The following is an 18,012-nucleotide window of genomic DNA, read 5'->3' as shown; positions in this document are numbered from 1 at the left end:
AGAGTAAGGTTTGATTATTACCTCTTAATGCTCTCTTCCTCTCCTTCTTATAATAGTATTTGTCCCCTCTCCTTCCCATACCCTCTTTGTGTGTAATAGAATATCCTATTTTTCTTATTCACTCAAGTTTCTCTTGGTGTCCCCTGCTATTCACCCCCTCTTTCCCATCCCCCATGTCATAGTAGATTATTTAGTGTTCCACCCTCACCCTGTGAATTATTCTTCTGATTACTATAATAGTGGATACTATAATAGTGAATAGAGTTCACTACAGAGAATTATACATAACATTTCTCTACATTGGAATACATATAATTAGATCTTACTGAGGCCCTTAAAAAGGCAAATTTAAAAATTATAAGTTTTCTTTCTTTCCTCTCTGTTTCTTATTTACCTTTTCATGTTTCTCTTGATTTTTGTGGTTGGATATCAAACTTTCCATTTAGCCCTCGTCTTTTCTGTGCAAATACTTGGAATTCTTCAATTTTGTTGAATGCCCATACTTTACCCTGGAAATATATAGTCAATTTTGATGGGTAGTTGCAGGCCCAGTTCTCTTACCTTTCTGAATATCATATTCCAAGCCTTACGGTCTTTTAGCGTGGAGGCTGCCAGATCCTGTGTGATCCTGATTGGTGTTACTTGATATTTGAATTGTCCCTTTCTGGCTTCTTGTAAGATTTTTTCTTTTGCTTGAAAGCTCTTGAATTTCGCAATTATATTTCTGGCCGTTTTCTTCTCTGGATTGAATGTAGTGGGTGTTCTATGAATCCTTTCGATGTCTATATTGCCCTCTTGTTGTAGGACTTCAGGGCAATTTTGCTGAATAATTTCTTTTAGTACGGAGTCCAGGTTTCTATTAATTTCTGGTTTTTCTGGAAGACCAATTATTCTCAAATTGTCTCTTCTAGACCGGTTTTCTTGGTCTGTCACTTTCTCATTGAGATATTTCATGTTTCCTTCTATTTTTTCAGTCTTTTGACTTTGTTTTATTTGTTCTTGTTGTCTTGACAGATCATTAGCTTCTAATTGCTCAATTCTAGCCTTTAGGGACTGGTTTTTGGCTCTAAACTTTTCGTTTTCAGCTCTAAACTTTTCGTTTTCAGCTATGATCTTTTGGTTTTCTTTTTCAATCTGGTTCACTTTGCTTATCAGTTAATTTGATTTCTGATCCTCACTTTCCAATTGCAAGATTCTACCTTTTAAACTGTTATTTTCTTGCCAGATCTCTTCCATCTTCCTCAGAATCTCAGTTTTGAACTCTTCCATAGCTTGTGAGGAGTTTTCCTTATTTGAGGAGGGTCCGGATGCTTGTTTGTTCTCCTCCTCTGTTTGCTCGGTTGTCTGGATTTTCTCTGTGTAAAAGTTGTCTAGTGTTAAAGACTTCTTTTTCTTGTTGTTTATCTCTCTCTTCTGAACTTCCTGAGTCTGGGTAGCCATCATTAGCCCAGCAGCTTCTCAGCTTTATCCTCGCGCTCGGGGTCTGTCCTCGGTCTTTTGGCTCTTGAGGTCTGAGTTCTGGTTTTTTCCAAGGTCAAGCCCCCTGGTGGACCCCCTTGCTTGATCCTCTGCTGTGTGTTCCTTTACAAGTCTCAGGGAGCTGCTTCCACAGTCGTATACCCGTCTATGCTGGTTCCCCACTCAGGGTTTCAGAGCTTTAGCTCATGGCTGTGTCTGCCTCCACCCACGCCTCCGCTGCTCCTGTGCTCTGCTCCCACACTCAGATTTCGGTGCATTCTTTGGCTTATTGGGGTCCTAAATCTTGCTGCTCTCAGGAACAGGCCCCAGAGCTGCCAATGACTCGATGGGTGCCCCAAACTTGCTCTATTTCTTTTTAACTGGCTTCGGCGCTATAGGTGGTGTGTGTGGAGGGGTTGGGGGTGGGGTGGTTGCTCAGCCCGTGATTTAGTGAGAGCTGTTTCACCCCTTTATAGCATGGAAATGTCCCGATTCCACGTACCTTCCATGCTGCACCCTGTTGTGGGGTTCCTCCGTTTGTCTGGACTTGTTTTTATGTCCCCTTGAGGAGTTTTGTGTGTTTTGGTCAGGAGAGGTTAAGAGCTGCTTTTTACTCTGCCGCCATCTTAACCTGGACCCACAAAATTTTTTTAGCAATCATTTTCTAGCATTTTGAGTTCTCAATTTTCTTTCTCTTTCCCTCCTCCATTCTTTCCCTGATATAGTAAGCAATTTTATACAGATTATATGTGGGCTCTCATACTAAGCAGATTTCCATATATGTCTTGTTCTGGGAAAAGATACATTTTTTAAAAACTCATGAACAAAATCAAGTAAAAAAAGCTTCTTTTGATCTACATTGCCATTCCATCAATACTCTCTCTGGAGACAGATATAATTTTTCATCATGAGTCCTTTGGAGTTGTCCTGGATCAAGGCATTGCCGTGAATAGCAAAGTCTTGATCATCTTAAAATATTGCTGTTGTTGTGTACCATGTTATGATTCTATTCACTTCATTTTGTATCAGTTTATATTAGCCTTTTCAGGTTTTTCTGAAATCATTATGTTCATCATTTCCTATAGCAAGAGTATTCGGATGCAATCATATACTGCAATTTGTTTAGCCATTTCCCAATTGATGAACATCCACTCAATTTCTAATTCTTTGCCACTACAAAAAGAGCTGATATAAATATTTTTGTATAAATAGGTCCTTTTTTCTTTTTTTACCTCTTTCAGATACATATCTAGGAGTGATATTGCTAGATCAAAAGGTTTGCACAGTTTTATAGCTCTTTGGACACAGTTCTAAATTGCAAATAGTTTAATTAATTAAAAACTCCAATAGATCATTACTGTCCCCATTTTCCCACATTCTCACTTATTTTTATCATTTTCCTTTTCTGTCATATTTGTCAATCTGTTAGGTATGAGTTGGTACCTCAGAGTGTCTTAATTTATATTTTTCTAATCATTAGGGATTTGGAGCACTATTGCATATGGCTACAGATCTATCAGATCCTTTGATCATTTATCAATTGGGGAATGATATATTCTTATAAATTTGACTCATTTCTCTGTATATTTAAGAAAAGAGGCCATTGTCAAAGGTAGTTGCTTGAAAATTTTCCCTCAGATGTTCTATTTTCCTTCCATTATTGGTTGTATTGGTTTTGTTTGTGTAAAATCTTTTAAATTTAATGTCATTAAAAATATTCATTTTCTGAGGGATTGCCCTTCGAGTGGGGAATGGCTGAACAAATTGTGGTATCTGTTGGTGATGGAATACTATTATGCTAAAAGGAATAATGAACTGGAGGAATTCCATGTGAACTGGAATGACCTCCAGGAATTGATGCAGAGTGAAAGGAACAGAACCAGGAGAACCTTCTACACAAAGACTGACACACTGTGGCACAATTGAATGTAATGAACTTCTCTACTAGCAGCAATGCAATAATCCAGGACAATTCTGAGGGACTTATGAGAAAGAATGCTATCCATGTCCAGAGAAAGAACTGTGGAAATAGAAACACAGAAGAAAAACAATTGCTTGATCACATGGGTCGATGGAGATATGATTGAGGATATAGACTTTAAACGATCACTAATGCAAATATTAATAATATGGAAATAGGTCTTGATCAAAGACATATGTAAAACCCAGTGAAATTACTCATTGGCTATGGGGAGGGAGGGTGGGTTGAGGAGTGTAGGGGAGAGAAAGAACATGAATCATGTAACCATGGTAAAATATTCTAAATCAATTAATTAAATACAATTACAAAAATATTCATCTTTTATTTCATTATGCATTCATTATCTATATCTTTTGCTTTGTCACAAATCCTTCCCTTAGTCATAGATCTAACAGATAAACTGCTCTATGCTCCCATATTTTGCTTGTGGAAGTAGCCTTTATGTCTAAATTACATACACATTTTGAACTTATTCCAGTATATAGTGTGAAGTATTGGTCTATATAAAACTGGTATTGTCCAGTTTTCCCAGTAGTTTTTTGTCAAATACTGAGCTTTTATCCCCAAATCTTGAATCTTTGGTTTTATCAAACTCTAGATGACTATGGTCATTATCTCCTGCGTATTGACTACTGATCTATTCCTTTGATCTACCTCTCTATTTTGTAGCCATTTCCAGAATATTTTGATGATTGTCTCTTTACACTACAGTTTGAATTTGCATATAAAGACACACACACACACACGTATTCCTAGAGATTCAACTAAAAATTAATTGAAACCATAAACAATTTTAGCAAACTGCCTGGATTTAAAACAAGCCCATATAAATCATAAGCATTTCTACATATCATTAACAATGTCCTGCAAGAAGAGATAGCAAGAATTAATCCATTTAAACTAACCATAGATAGAAAAAAAATACCTAGTAGTTTATTTTCCAAAATAAATCCAGAAAGTACTTGAAGATAATTTAAAAATACTTTTTATACAAATAAAAGCACATTTAGATAATCAGACAAATATTCATTGTCCAGGGGTAGGCAAAGCCAATATAATTAAATGATAATCCTACCTAATCTACTTTCAATGCCATCCCATTTTAATTATCAAAAATATTTTATTAATCAAGAAAAAAATAACAAAATTTATTTAAAAAAATAAAAGTTCACAAATATCAAAGGAAATAATGAAAGACTGTTGAGGAAGGTATAGCAAAACCAGATTGTGAACTATACTATGAAGCAATAATTATTAAACCTGCCTGATACAAGCTAATAAATAAAAAAGTAAATCAGTGAAACAATAGCAAACCACAAATGACCACATAGATTATGATAAACATGTATTTGACAAAAAATAAAGTTCCATATTTTTGGAATAATAATTCACTATTTGGTAAAAATTGGAAAATTGGAAGAAAATTTAATAGAAATCAGATATAGATCAATGATTTACACTATTTACCAAGATGGATTCATTACTAAGTGGATTCATGACCTATGTATAAAGGGCAATGTTATTAACAAATCAGAAGAACAGAGAATATATGCGATATCAGATTTATGGATAAGAGGTGAATTTGTGAATGAAAAATAGATAAAAAGCAACATGAAATGTAAAATGGATGATTTTGAATCCATTAAATGAAAGGGTACAAATAAAATGAATTTTGCCATAATTAGAAGAAAAGCAATAAGTTGTAAAATGTTTTATGGAGAGTTTCTTAGGTAAAAGTGTAATATCAACTAGTTTTTTGGTTGGTTCTGTAGGATTATCTATGTATTCCATAGTATCAAATGGAAGGAGTAATTATTTTGTTTCCCCATATTTTTATCCCTTTAATTTCTTTTTTCTGTCTTAATCTTATATTTTGAATTTGTAGTACAATACTGAAAAATAGTGCTGATAATGAACATCCTTGCTTCATTCCAAATTATACTGAGAATGCTTCTAGTTTATCTCCAATGCTTATTAATGGTTTAAAATAATACTACTTCTCATTTTATGAAAGGTTCCATCAATTTCTATGCTTCCTAGTGTTTTAAATAGGAATAAGTATTATGTTTTTTAAAAAATCTCTTTTATTACTCTGAACTTGATAAATATTAACAAACATGAACAGTTCCACAAAGTACAACAAAAAAGAGAATCATGTGGGAAATTGTGAATCTGTATTAGTTACATCATTAAAAAAATATATTTTAAATTTAATATGGTAGTTACAATTCTGCTTGTCTCAGTCCCATTCTGCATATTCTTTTGCTCTCTTATTTGTATTTTTAAGACTTGGTCAATTCTCCTTTCTTTTTTGTTGATTATCACTAACTCTACTTTTCAAAACTCTTATTCAATAAAGAATCTAATGAATTTAAAAACATTTCCCCTCACTCCTACAATTCCCCCCTCTTCAAGAAGGCAGGCAATATAAGTTGTACCTAAATTATCATATTTTTCAGTTTGTAATGTTGTGAAACAAGACACATATTGCTTATATTAGGGGAAAATTCATGGAAGTAATAAAGTAAAGAATAATATGTTTCAATCTGTTTTTGGCTCCATCTACTTCTATGATAGCGGAGAAATTTTTTTGTCAAGTTCCTTGTAGTTATCCTGGATCCTTGCCTTGTTTATATTAGTTGTCATTCACAGTTGATTATCAGATATTATTGTTGTTACTGTATACAGTGTTCTCCTGGTTCTGCTCACTTCCATTTTTTTTTTTTTTGTGATTATCTTGTTTGTCATTTCTTATGGCACAATAGTATTACATTACAATCATTTACCACAATTTCTTAGGCCATTTCATTTTTGATATGAAAAATTTGGTTTTCTTCTTTCTTTTCCTTAAGTCAAATTAAATAATTGTTTGCCTATTTTATTGATATTTTCCCATAAATTCAGTTCCTAGTTTTATTTCTTACCTCAAGTTTTCTTTTTTACTTTCAATTTTATTAATCTGTTTTGATTTTTCAGGATTCCCACTTTAAAATTTAATTGGGGATTTTAATTTGTTCTTTTTCAGTTGCATGTGCTTTTCATTAATCTATTCTTTCAATCTTTTATTGATTATATGCTTTTAGAGATATACATTTTTCCCTAAATACTGCTTTGACTACATCCCAGAAATTTTGGAATGTTTTCTTATTATTATCATTTTAGTTAATGAAATTATTGATTATTTCTGTGATTTGTTCTTTTGCCTCATTCATTCTTTAGGATTAGATTATTCAGTTTTCAAATAGCTTTTATTCTATGTTTTTACAGTCCTTTATTAAATGTAACTTTTATTTTACATTATGATCTGAAAATGCTACACTTAATATTTCTATTTTTCTTCATTTCTTGGTTGTAAAGTTTTGTGTTGTAATATATTGCCAGTTTTTGTGAAGGTGCCATGTACAGCTGAGAAAAAGTTAACTCTTTTTTATGTCTTTAAGTTTTCTACAGATATCTTTCATATCTAACTTTTTTAGATCTTATTCTTTACTTGGCTTTTTGTTACTTATTTTATGATCAGATTTATTTAGCTCTGAGAGTTCTATTGTCTATTTCTTCCTATAGTGCATCTAACATTCCTTAAGAATTTGGATGCTATGCCATTTTGTGCATATATGTTTAGTATTGGCATTACTTTCTATATGATACATATATTTTCTAATAACTTTATCATTTTTAGGGCAGTTAGAAGGATGAAAGAAAGAAAGAGGGTGTGGCAGTCAATCAATTATGTTGTGATGATGTACAAAGAAAAGTACAGGAAAAAAATACAGAGGGATGCCCTAAGTGAAGGAGGAAGTTAGAGGAAAAATAAGGAAAATCATGTCACATAAGAGGAACACAAGAAAGAGATTTTACAGAGGAAGGGAAAATGGTAAGGCAATGGACAGGAAATGCTGGAAACTGTCACATGTAAATTTGTTTAAAGAAGGAAAAAACATATCTACATACTCTAGTGATAATAAACATCTATTTTATCAAACAGGTAAGTAGGAGAGGACAGGAATAAGACAAAAGTGGGGAGGAGTGATATTGATTTCTCAATCCCTTCTTTAATATTCTCTCATCCTATGATATAGCATTTTGCTGATTCTTTTACTATTCTTATCATACCTTTGATGGGTGCTTTGTGAATTTTTTTCCTCCTCCTAACTCCTACATCAGAGATTTTTTTCTGAGGGTGGAGGGGATCTTTTAAATTTTTAAATATATACATTTTTATTTCAATGTAACTGGTGTCCTTTATAATCCCATGTGTTATATTTTAAGAATTTTAAAGTATTATCCAAAGATATGATCTATATTTTTCATAAAGTTATCAAAGAGATTCATGACACACAAAAATATATTAAGCATTTTTGCCCTAAAGGTTGATATTGCCCAAACATCTGTCAACATTCCTATTTTTTGCTCTCCATTCTTTCTTCCTTAGAAATGAGAAGATATTTTTTTAATTTAATTTTTCTTTTCAACACTTAATTTTAAAATTGTGTTCCACACTACCCACATTCAGAGGAAGAACTGCAGGAGTGGAAACAGAAGAAAAACAACTGCTTGAACACATGGGTTGAGGCAGACATGATTGAGGATGTAGACTTGAAACTACCACACCAATGCAACTTTCGACAATTTGGAAACAGGTTAAAACCAGTGGAAATACGCATCAGCCATGGGGGAGCGGGGCGCGGCGGGGACTCAGAGGGTGAAGGGGAGAGTAAGAGCATGAATTATGTAACCATGTTAACTTTTCTAAAAAATAAACATTAATAAATGTTTTAAAAAATTTAAAAAAAATCCAGTGTTCCAAATTCTCTTCTTCTCTCCTGACTTTCCCCCACCCAATTAAAAGACAAGCAATATGATAACAATTATGCATGGTGAAGTCATGTAAACATATCTCTATATTAGCCATGCTGGAAAAAAGAAGGAAAAAAAAGACAGAAAAGGTGAAAATAGTACGTTTGAAACCTGCATTCAAAGTTCATCAGTTCTCATTCTGAAGGTGGATTGCACTTTTCTACATGTGTCCTTTGGAATTGTCTTGAGTCTTGATCAGAGTAGCTAAGTCCTTTATAGGTAATCATTGTTGTAGTATTGCTGTTACAGTTCATAATGTTCTTCTGGTAAAATTCACTTCACTTTACATCAGTTCATGTAAGTCTTTCTAGGTTTCTTTGAAACTGTTCTGCTCATTATTGCTTATAGCAGAAGAGTATTGCATCACAATTATATATTAAACTTGTTTAGCCATTCATCAATTGATGGGCATCTTCTCAGTTTTGAATTCTTTACCTCCAAAAAAAAACCAGAGTTCCTATAAATATTTTTTGGACAAATAGGTTTCTCCCCCTTTTCTTTGATCTCTTTGGGATACAGACCCAGTAAATGGTATCTTTGGTCAGAGAATATGCACAATTTCATATATACCTTTTGGTATAGTTGAAAGTTATTCTCAAGAATAGTTGGACCAGTTCACGAGTTATTTTTCCATGTTCCCAACAGCATTTATTCTTTTCCTTTTCTGTCTTATTAATTAATCATATAGTTGTGAAGTGTGTCATTTTCTCCAAATTTACATTTTTCTAATCAATAGTTATTAGAACTTTTTTATGTGACAATTGATAGCTTTGTATTTCTCTTCTGAACACTGCCTGTTCTTGTTCTTTGACTATTTTATCAGTTGGTAAATGGCCCTTTAAAAATTTTTTGTTTTAGTTCCATATATATATCTGAGAAATGAGGCCTTAATCATAGAAACTTCTTCTGAAAATTTCCCTCCTCATCCCAGTTTCCTGATTTCCTTTTAATTTCAACTGCATTGGTTTTGTTTACATAAAACCTTATTAATTTCACATAATCAAAATTATGTATTTTACTTCACCTTATCCACTCTATATCTCATTTTGGTCATATATTCTTCTCTTATCCAGAGATCCAATGGGTAAATTTTTCTATGCTCCCCCAATTTACATTACGTAAATTAGGTGATGGCCACCTTTATTTCTTTCTTTTTTTTTTTTTAAACCCTTGTACTTCGGTGTATCGTCTCATAGGTGGAAGATTGGTAAGGGTGGGCAATGGGGGCCAAGTGACTTGCCCAGGGTCACACAGCTGGGAAGTGGCTGAGGCCGGGTTTGAACCTAGGACCTCCTGTCTCTAGGCCTGACTCTCACTCCACTGAGCTACCCAGCTGCCCCCCTCTTTATTTCTTAACCATTTACCCATTTTGACTTTATTTTGCTGTATGATGTGAGATGTTGGGTTATGTTTGGTTTCTGTAAAATGTTTTCCAGTTTTCCAAGAAATTTTTGTCAAATAGTGAGTTATTTCCTAAACAGCTTTAATCTTTGGGTTTATCAGTTTACTCTTTTAAGACTGTTTCCCCTATTTAACAGACTTACCCCAAGTGAAAGCACTTTCATATTTTTTGCTCCTTTTACAGAGTGTAGACTTCTTGAGAATAGGAACTATCTTTTTCTTTTATTTGTATCCTTAGCACTCCTTAGTATGTACATATTAAATACATAATAAATGATCTGTCTATAGATAGATTTATGTATCTATGTATCTATATATGTATGTATGTATGTATGTATGTATCTATCTATCTATCAATCTATCTATCTATCTATCTATCTACCTCACAACTGAAGAATATATCTACAATACTATTCTTCTATTGACTCAGGTTAAAACCCCTAGAGTCATCTCTGATCCCTCCACGTTTGCTTAGGCATTCTTGATAATATCATAATTATCAGCTGAAATAATGTTAACTTCTTATTGACTAGATATCAGCAAGAACTGGAAGAAGCACAGGACATTCAAATACAGTCACAGGAAAGGTTCTTGGCTATAAAATAAGATATGTAAGGTGAGATATATACTATCCAAAGAGTCCTTTCTCATATATTTGCAACTTCTTAAAGGCAAACATCTTAAAACATAGAATTGGTTTTAATGACTTGATAACTTAATCTTCCATTCCTTGACTTCAGCCACAACAATGGGCCTCAGGGAAGGGAGTTCTAGTAAGTCATGAAAATAGATTAGAGAGGCAACTTTCTGTAGCTAATAGGGTTGGTCCTCCTTGATTCAAAATTGGCAAGCCCCAAAAAGGAATGGGGAATCTCCTCTTCTGGCCCTCAGAGTTGGTATAATCTTTGGACGCAGAAGTTTCAATTTTCCCATCCCTTTTGGAGTTTAAAGGAGCAGACTTCAGTAAGAAAGAAAATAATAGAGTATGACCTCATTAAATCCAAAGTAGTGGGCAGGGCTTAAAAAGACACAGATCTCTTGAAGGCTAAATGTTTCATCTTAATTCCCTTTCTGGATGGAAAAGGAAGCAAAGGTTTCTTGAGAGCCACATTATTGATTCTTTTTTGGTGGGTTACATGAGAAGTCTGAATGGGACTGGAACAGACATCAATTAGTAATCCATTTCTATCCTCTTTTACAGGAATGTGTGATTGCTTTTAATTATATTCACAATTTATAGAAGTCATTTTGATGGATTTGCATGTTTGTACTGAGGTAGGAATTTCCCTGAATGCCCATGTGTTTGCTAGACCTCATTAAATCTCTCTCTTCCTCTCTCTAGAGCAAAATTGTCTGTTTATTCAGTAGGGTTCAGCCTGCCAAGCATCCTATTGATCATTGCCGAAAAAGATCCCTAGTTAAAGAGAGCACTGGCCTTTAACAGACTTGTTTGAGAGATTCAGGCAGTTCTCACATAACAACTTTCCCAAAGAATGCCGGCATTCTTAACATAACAGTGTTGCTCTTAGCATCCTTTTCTCTTCTCCACCCTCCCTATCAATCAATCACCAAATCTTGGGCATTTTATTCCCGAGATATCACACACTCCCACCCTTTTTTTTTTTTTTCTCAGTCTGTACTGTCAGGTCTTTGTTACATCTCACCTGAATGTTTGTACTAGCATCAGAAGTGTTCTTCTCTCTTCTCTGCTCTCCTCCAACTCATCTCTTCTATTCAACTTTGACACATTAATATTTTTGATGCATATATGTCATCTCGTTATTCTTCTGCTCAAAAGTTTTTCATGGCATCTCACTGCCTACTGAATCAATGCTGAACCCCTTAGTTTTGCATTCAAGGCCTTCAATTATCTGATTTTGACTTATCTTTCCAGAAGTTTCTCAGCTTTATTGTCTTTCATGAACTGAATGTCTTAGTCAAAGCAGAGTGCTAGGCTGTACCTGGATTGTTTCCTTCCAAATTTTCCTCAACTCTACTTTCAGTGCATTTCAAATCAAGACTAGGGCAACACATTGGGAGTGCTGTATGGAAGTTTCATCTTTCATGTAGTGGTTCAAACTCACATATCCCCTGCAACTTGTTAAATTCTGTGAAACCCTAATTGATAATCCTACCCTTCCTCAATTCAAATCTAATATGATTTTTCTTTTTTTGATTTATACTTTCTTTACCCTATTATTCAGTTTAAAAGAATCTCTGTCCCCCAGCTATGATAGCATCTATTTTGTGTCTCACTTGTGCATTTACCATCCCTGGGAGTATAGTTACTTCCTTGTTATAACCAAAATTAATTTATAAGCTCCTTGGGAAAGAGAACTAGATTTGGAGACAGAGGGACCTATTTTCTAGTACAGGATGAAATATGTGTTCCTTTAACCCTAGCTTTTCTCATCTACAAAATGAAGTAGTTAGGCTAAATCAGCCTACAATACTCATGAGTATGGTCCAAATCAGATTAAAATATGATTGCAAAATATTAAAAAAAAATTAAAATGTAGTAAAGCATAGATGATGATACATTTAAAAAAGTAAGTCAATATAGGGACCCTTATGTAAGGATTAGTGGTTCCCATTTATATTTGATTTTGATAACCACCATAGAAGATGACCTTTTAGGTTCCTTCCAGTTCTAAATCCATTCTTCTGTGATGTGACTTTCCCACAGGGTCTCACACATAGCAGATGTTAAATTGTTATTTACTGAGTGCATGGATTCTATGGTTTCCATAGTTTCAGAAAATTCTCCTAATAGATGGATATTGTTAATTGAATATGATTTCAATATTTTTTCCTGATGCCTTAGAGATCAAAACCTTTCACTAGGGACATTTTTTTTGTGGTGTTTTGGCCTTTTCTCAATGCCTTTCTTGATTCTGCTTTTTCTACCTGCTATTTCATGCCTGAAATAGTAGCAACCAAATTGTTCTATAATCTATGGGGACAGCTTGGAATACTCCAAAATTTTTCTTTGATGTTTTACACAGAAATATTATTAATCTTGAATTTTGGATATTTTTCTATTCTAGTTTTTGATGGCTTTATAATTACATATCCTATGTTGTTTCCCCTCACTCTTTTAAAAATTATATGCTGTCTTCACTTAGAAGAACTCTCTTGGAATTTTAACATATTTGATAAAGTTTATTTATTATTACCATATTTGGTCAAGATTTGGCATTTTATTTAATATAGGGTTTTCTTAGTCTGGAAATTCCTTCCACTTAGGCAAATAAACAGCTTTAAAATAATTTATAGTCTTTGAGATCTTCCTATTCTTCCTAGTGGTTAATTGGCTTGTCTTATTATCATAGAAATTAGAGAACTAGAATAACTATAAGGCTTCTATGAGGGGAAAAAATAAAAACACATTTAAAGACTATAACTATATAGTCAATGAATAGGAATGAGATCAAAAAGGACATTAGTTCAGTAACATGCATAGGATTTATCTCTAAAAAAACCCATTCAAATGATTTTTTTTTCACCCTTCTGGATGATACTTCAAATCTCAGTGTCTTCAACAATTCCTAAGATTATACATCGCAAAGAAGGTGTCAACCTGAATTGGCAAATATTTCAATGATGTGAGTTCTCTGTATCCTAGTTATAGCTCCTAAACTTAACTCTATTTAGGTAAGTTCTTCCTTAGCCAATATAAAAAGTCCATGTGTAAGTCAGGGAAATTTTCAACTTTGTACCAACATTAAAATACCTGCATTCTTAGAGGATAGATATCAGAGAAATGGATGGAAGTTGCCAAGAAGCATATTGAATTTGAGGAATATCCTATCAATGATCTGAAAATGGAATGGACATCCTCAGAAGTGAGTGGGTTCTTCCTTTCTGAAAGTTATTTTGACTTCATTTATATTCTAGTTATGTCTCCATGGCTTAGAAACACTTTAGGCACATGAATGGCTCAAAAATCACTAATAAATTTTAAGCACTATTAATGAGACATTGCTGATTTTATATTCAAAAAGAGGATTATTAACAGGGATACTAAGAGAGCAAATAGAGTTGAGAAGTCACATGTATTTACCTTACAATACCAAACAATATTCATGCAAAGACTGGTGCTTGACTTCAGGTCTTCTTTTCCCCTATCCCTGTCAAAACAATCTTTGCTGCTAAATGACTCATTCCAGAGGTTAAAATGTTTAAAATGAACATAATTTAATGTCTTCCATATAAGCATAGTCTAATGAATACAGTACTTTCATAAAAAGAGATGCTTCAAATTTTCTTATTTCTCATGTTTTAAAACATGATAAAAAACAAAATAATTACATCTTTTATTTAGAAGCAGAACCACCAGTACTACCTGTATTGGGCAAATCATTTAACTTCTATGGCTCTGAGATTCTTCTTTTTTAAAATGATTAGACTGGAGTAAATGACTTCTAAAGTTGCTGCCAAGTCTCTATCTAGAAACCTTTAATCTTTGACATCACTTTATAATATCAATTTATTATTTCAAGTAGGAAAAGGCCACAAGAAATTTCAGCTCTTGAATCAGGTGGAGATTCCTAATTCCTTCATGTGACATGAATACACCAGATTCTAATATTTCAGTATCAGAAGCTGAAACATATTTCATAAGAAATGGAATTGAACTTTTAATGAATATAATTTCTCAATGAACAAGCATTGGTTAAATACTTACTATGTGTTGGGCACTGTGATGACTGCTAGGGAAACAAAAATAGAAATGAAACTATCTACCTTTGAGGAGTTTACTTTCTTTTAGAGAGACCATATATATGTACACCACCAAAATATGGAAAATGTAAAGAGGTTGAAGATGAAAAAAAGTGGGGTGAGTCCTTTGACAAACTTGTTGGGGAACAACATAGGAAGTGCAGACTGGAATGCATTATGATTGCTCTATTTCCTCATTGCCTGTTCTAATTCCTTCAATTTCTTCTTTTTTTTTTCTTATTGCTATACACTATTAATAAAGTCCAATGGCAACAGATAGAGAAATCCCATTAAAATAAACTGTAGACTACATAAAATATCTGGGAGTCTACCTGCCAAGAAGAACTCAAGAAATATATGAACACAACTACAAAACACTTTTCATAAAAATAAAGTCAGATTAAAAAAAAACTGGAAAGACATCAATTGCTCATGGATAGGCCGAGCCAACTTAAAAAAAATGTCAATTCTACCTAAATTAATTTACCTTTTTAGTGCTATACCAAACAAACTACCAAATAATTATTTCACAGAGCTACAAAATAATAAAATTCATCTGGAAGTGCAAAAGGTCAAGAATATTAAGGGAATTAACAAAAAATGGAGACTCAGCTGTACCAGATCTCAAATTGCACTATAAAGCAGCAACCATCAAAACAACCTGGTAGTGGCTAAGAAATAGAGTAATGAATCAATGGACTAGGTCAAGAACTCAACACACAGTAATTATTGACTATAGTAACTTATATCTGACAAATCCAAAGATCCAAATCTTTGAAAGAAGAGCTCTTTGAAACTACTGAGAAAACTGCAAAACTGTAGCAGAAACTAGGGGGCATAGACCAACATCTCATGCCATAGACCAAAATAATGTCAAAATGAACACATGATTTAACAATAAAGGTAGATATCGTATGAAAGAGTATATGTATTAAACCTACGGATGATGGAAGAATTTAAGACCGAACAAAACATAGAGAACATTACAAGATATAAAATAACTTTACTACATTAATTTTTTTAAATGTACAAACAAAAGCAATGCAACCATGATTAGAAGGTAAACAACAGACTGGGAAAAATTTATATTGTGTCCCTGACTAAAGCCTACTTTTTCAACTACATAGAGAACTGGATCAAATTAATAAGAATACAAGTCATTCCCCAATTGAAAAATGATTCAAAGATATGTACCAGCAGTTCTCAGGTGAAGAAATTAAAACTGAATTTAGTCAAATGAAAAATTCCTCCAGAGAAAGTCTCTGGTGGCAGCCTTGGCACCTGTGCAGTGAGCCCCTACCCCTCTCTTTCCCAGCTCTGGGGGTGACTCCTGATCCTGAATCTCTATCTGTTGCATGGGGAGCCAAGTTTCCAAAATCCTGAGACTCTGAGATTGAGAGACACTAAGTAATCCTGAGAGCTCTGGAGACACACAGCCCAAGGACACATGGACACTGAAAAACTGAGAAATGAGCAGATATCCCTAGTCAGAGATACTAAGAGATACAAGGGACCCTGAGACATAGAGACCCTGGAGAAAGACTGAGAGACCCCTGAAACTGGGAGAGAGTGCAGGCCAAGTTGTAGACACCTGGATAGATGAAGAACTTCATCAAATGTCTTGCTGAAATCCAGATAGAGTATGGCATTCTTCTGACCTACCAACCTAGTAACTCTATCAGAAAGAAAAATAAGATCCATCTGGTAAGAACGTGCCCTGAATGAAAATTGTTAGGAGAGCCAGTTATAGTGCAACAGGACAAGAAACAGTACTTTTAAGCAAAGAGTGTGGGCGCCGTGATCCAAAGTGGAAGGAGCACTAGAGACAAATACAGCCCATTCATGCCAACAGCTGATGAGGCTGGGAAGCAGCATCCAGGGTCAGAGGAGACAGAATAGTGTCTGTGTTCAGAAATGACCCTTCTGTGTTCGGAAATGACCCAGCCCCTCTGGCTCCATTCCAGCCCAATGCTTGCTGCTACTGCTGGTGCTGCTGTTGCAGTTGTTCATGGAATGTAGAATGGCAATGGGCTTGGAAAACCTCTAGGCTAAGAGACCAGACTGGAGACCATCCCCAACTGTGAAACTTGCACCAAGTCCAGCCAAGAGGAGGTCCAGAGCTGGGCCTAGTCTTTTAAAAACCTAATGAAGAATCCTGCTGGCCCCAATGTGTTCCAGGAGTTCCTTTGTATGGGATATAGTAAGGAGAACATGCTTTTCTGGCTGGTCTGTGAGGAACTCAAGGGAGAAGGCAACAAACAAGAAGGCTCAGCTCATCTACAAAGGCTATATTTCCATCCTCTCTCCCAAAGAGATGAGCCTCGACTCCTGGGCATGGGAAGTCATCAACAAAAAGGTGCAAGAGCCATCATCCCATATGTTTGATGTATGTAGGACTCCTACCCTCATTTCCTGAACTCTGCCTTCTACAAAGCCCTGCTCCTCAGCACCTCAAAATCCTCCTCTGAGTCCTAGGGCAGCCTCCCCTTCATGCAGAAGGAAAGGGGCTGCCTAGACTCTCAATTCCATGACACCTAGAGTGACAAGATCTGACCACTTTGGAAAATGGGACTAAAGGGGCATATGGCACCTATGCCTCCATTCTTAGAGAAACCTGAAGTTTTTCACACAGAATTATCCTCTGGCCCCTGAGGTCACTGCCCACTATCTGTACTACAGTTTTGGACCAACTTATATTCACAAACTCAGGCCTGACTTATTGTTAATAATAATAGCTCCTATTTCTATAAAAATAATGAAAAATTACTCCAGAATCAATATTATTTAGAGAAATGAGGATCAAAACAACTCTGAGGTATTACCTCACACCTCAGTTGAGCTAAGATGTCAAAAATAGAAAATGATAAATGTCAGAACAGATGTGGGGAAATTGAGATACTAATACAATGTAGGTCAAGCTGTGAACTGATACAATCTTTCTGGAGAACAATTTGGAGTCATGCCCAGAGGATTATAAAACTGTGTATACCTTTAATCCAGCAATACTATATCTGTATCCCAAAGAGATTAAAGATAGAAAAAGGATGTACTTTTACAAAAATATGTATAGCAAATATTTTTGTGGTGAAAGAATTGGATCCTGAAGGGATGTTCATCAATTGGGGAACAAACAAGTTGTGGTATATGATTGTAATGGAAAACTATTGTGCCTTAAGAAATGATGAACAGAATAATCACAAAACAAACAAACAAACAAACAAACAAACCTGGAAAGACCATTATGAAATGAATCAAAGTGAAGTGAGTGGAACTAGTAGAATATTTTACATAGTAAGAGCAATAATATATGATGATCAACTGTGAATGAATCAACTATTATCAGAAATGCAAAGATGTGAGACAATTCCAAAGGAATCATGATGAAAAAGGCTATCTACCACCATAGAAGGAACTGATAGAATCAGAATACAGACTAACATGTACCATTTTCTCTTTATTTCCTTCATAAGGTTTTTTTTTTCCTAATAGGAGAACTATTTGCCTTTTTTCATAATATCGATTTACATGGAAATACATATTTCATGTATAATCTATATCATATTTCATGCTGTCTCAGGAAGCAGGGAGGAGAA

The 18,012-nt window shown here is 34.4% G+C and overlaps 1 pseudogene; it reads left to right on the top strand.

Annotated features, from left to right (window-relative positions):
• The first annotated feature begins 8,108 nt into the window (after window positions 1-8,108).
• LOC123254384 lies at window positions 8,109-16,894 on the top strand (annotated as a pseudogene).
• The last annotated feature ends 1,118 nt before the right edge of the window (window positions 16,895-18,012 follow it).

This window comes from Gracilinanus agilis, chromosome 1 (assembly GCF_016433145.1).
Source record: "Gracilinanus agilis isolate LMUSP501 chromosome 1, AgileGrace, whole genome shotgun sequence".
Classification (NCBI taxonomy): domain Eukaryota; kingdom Metazoa; phylum Chordata; class Mammalia; order Didelphimorphia; family Didelphidae; genus Gracilinanus; species Gracilinanus agilis.
This window is presented reverse-complemented; position numbering and strand designations above follow the sequence as displayed.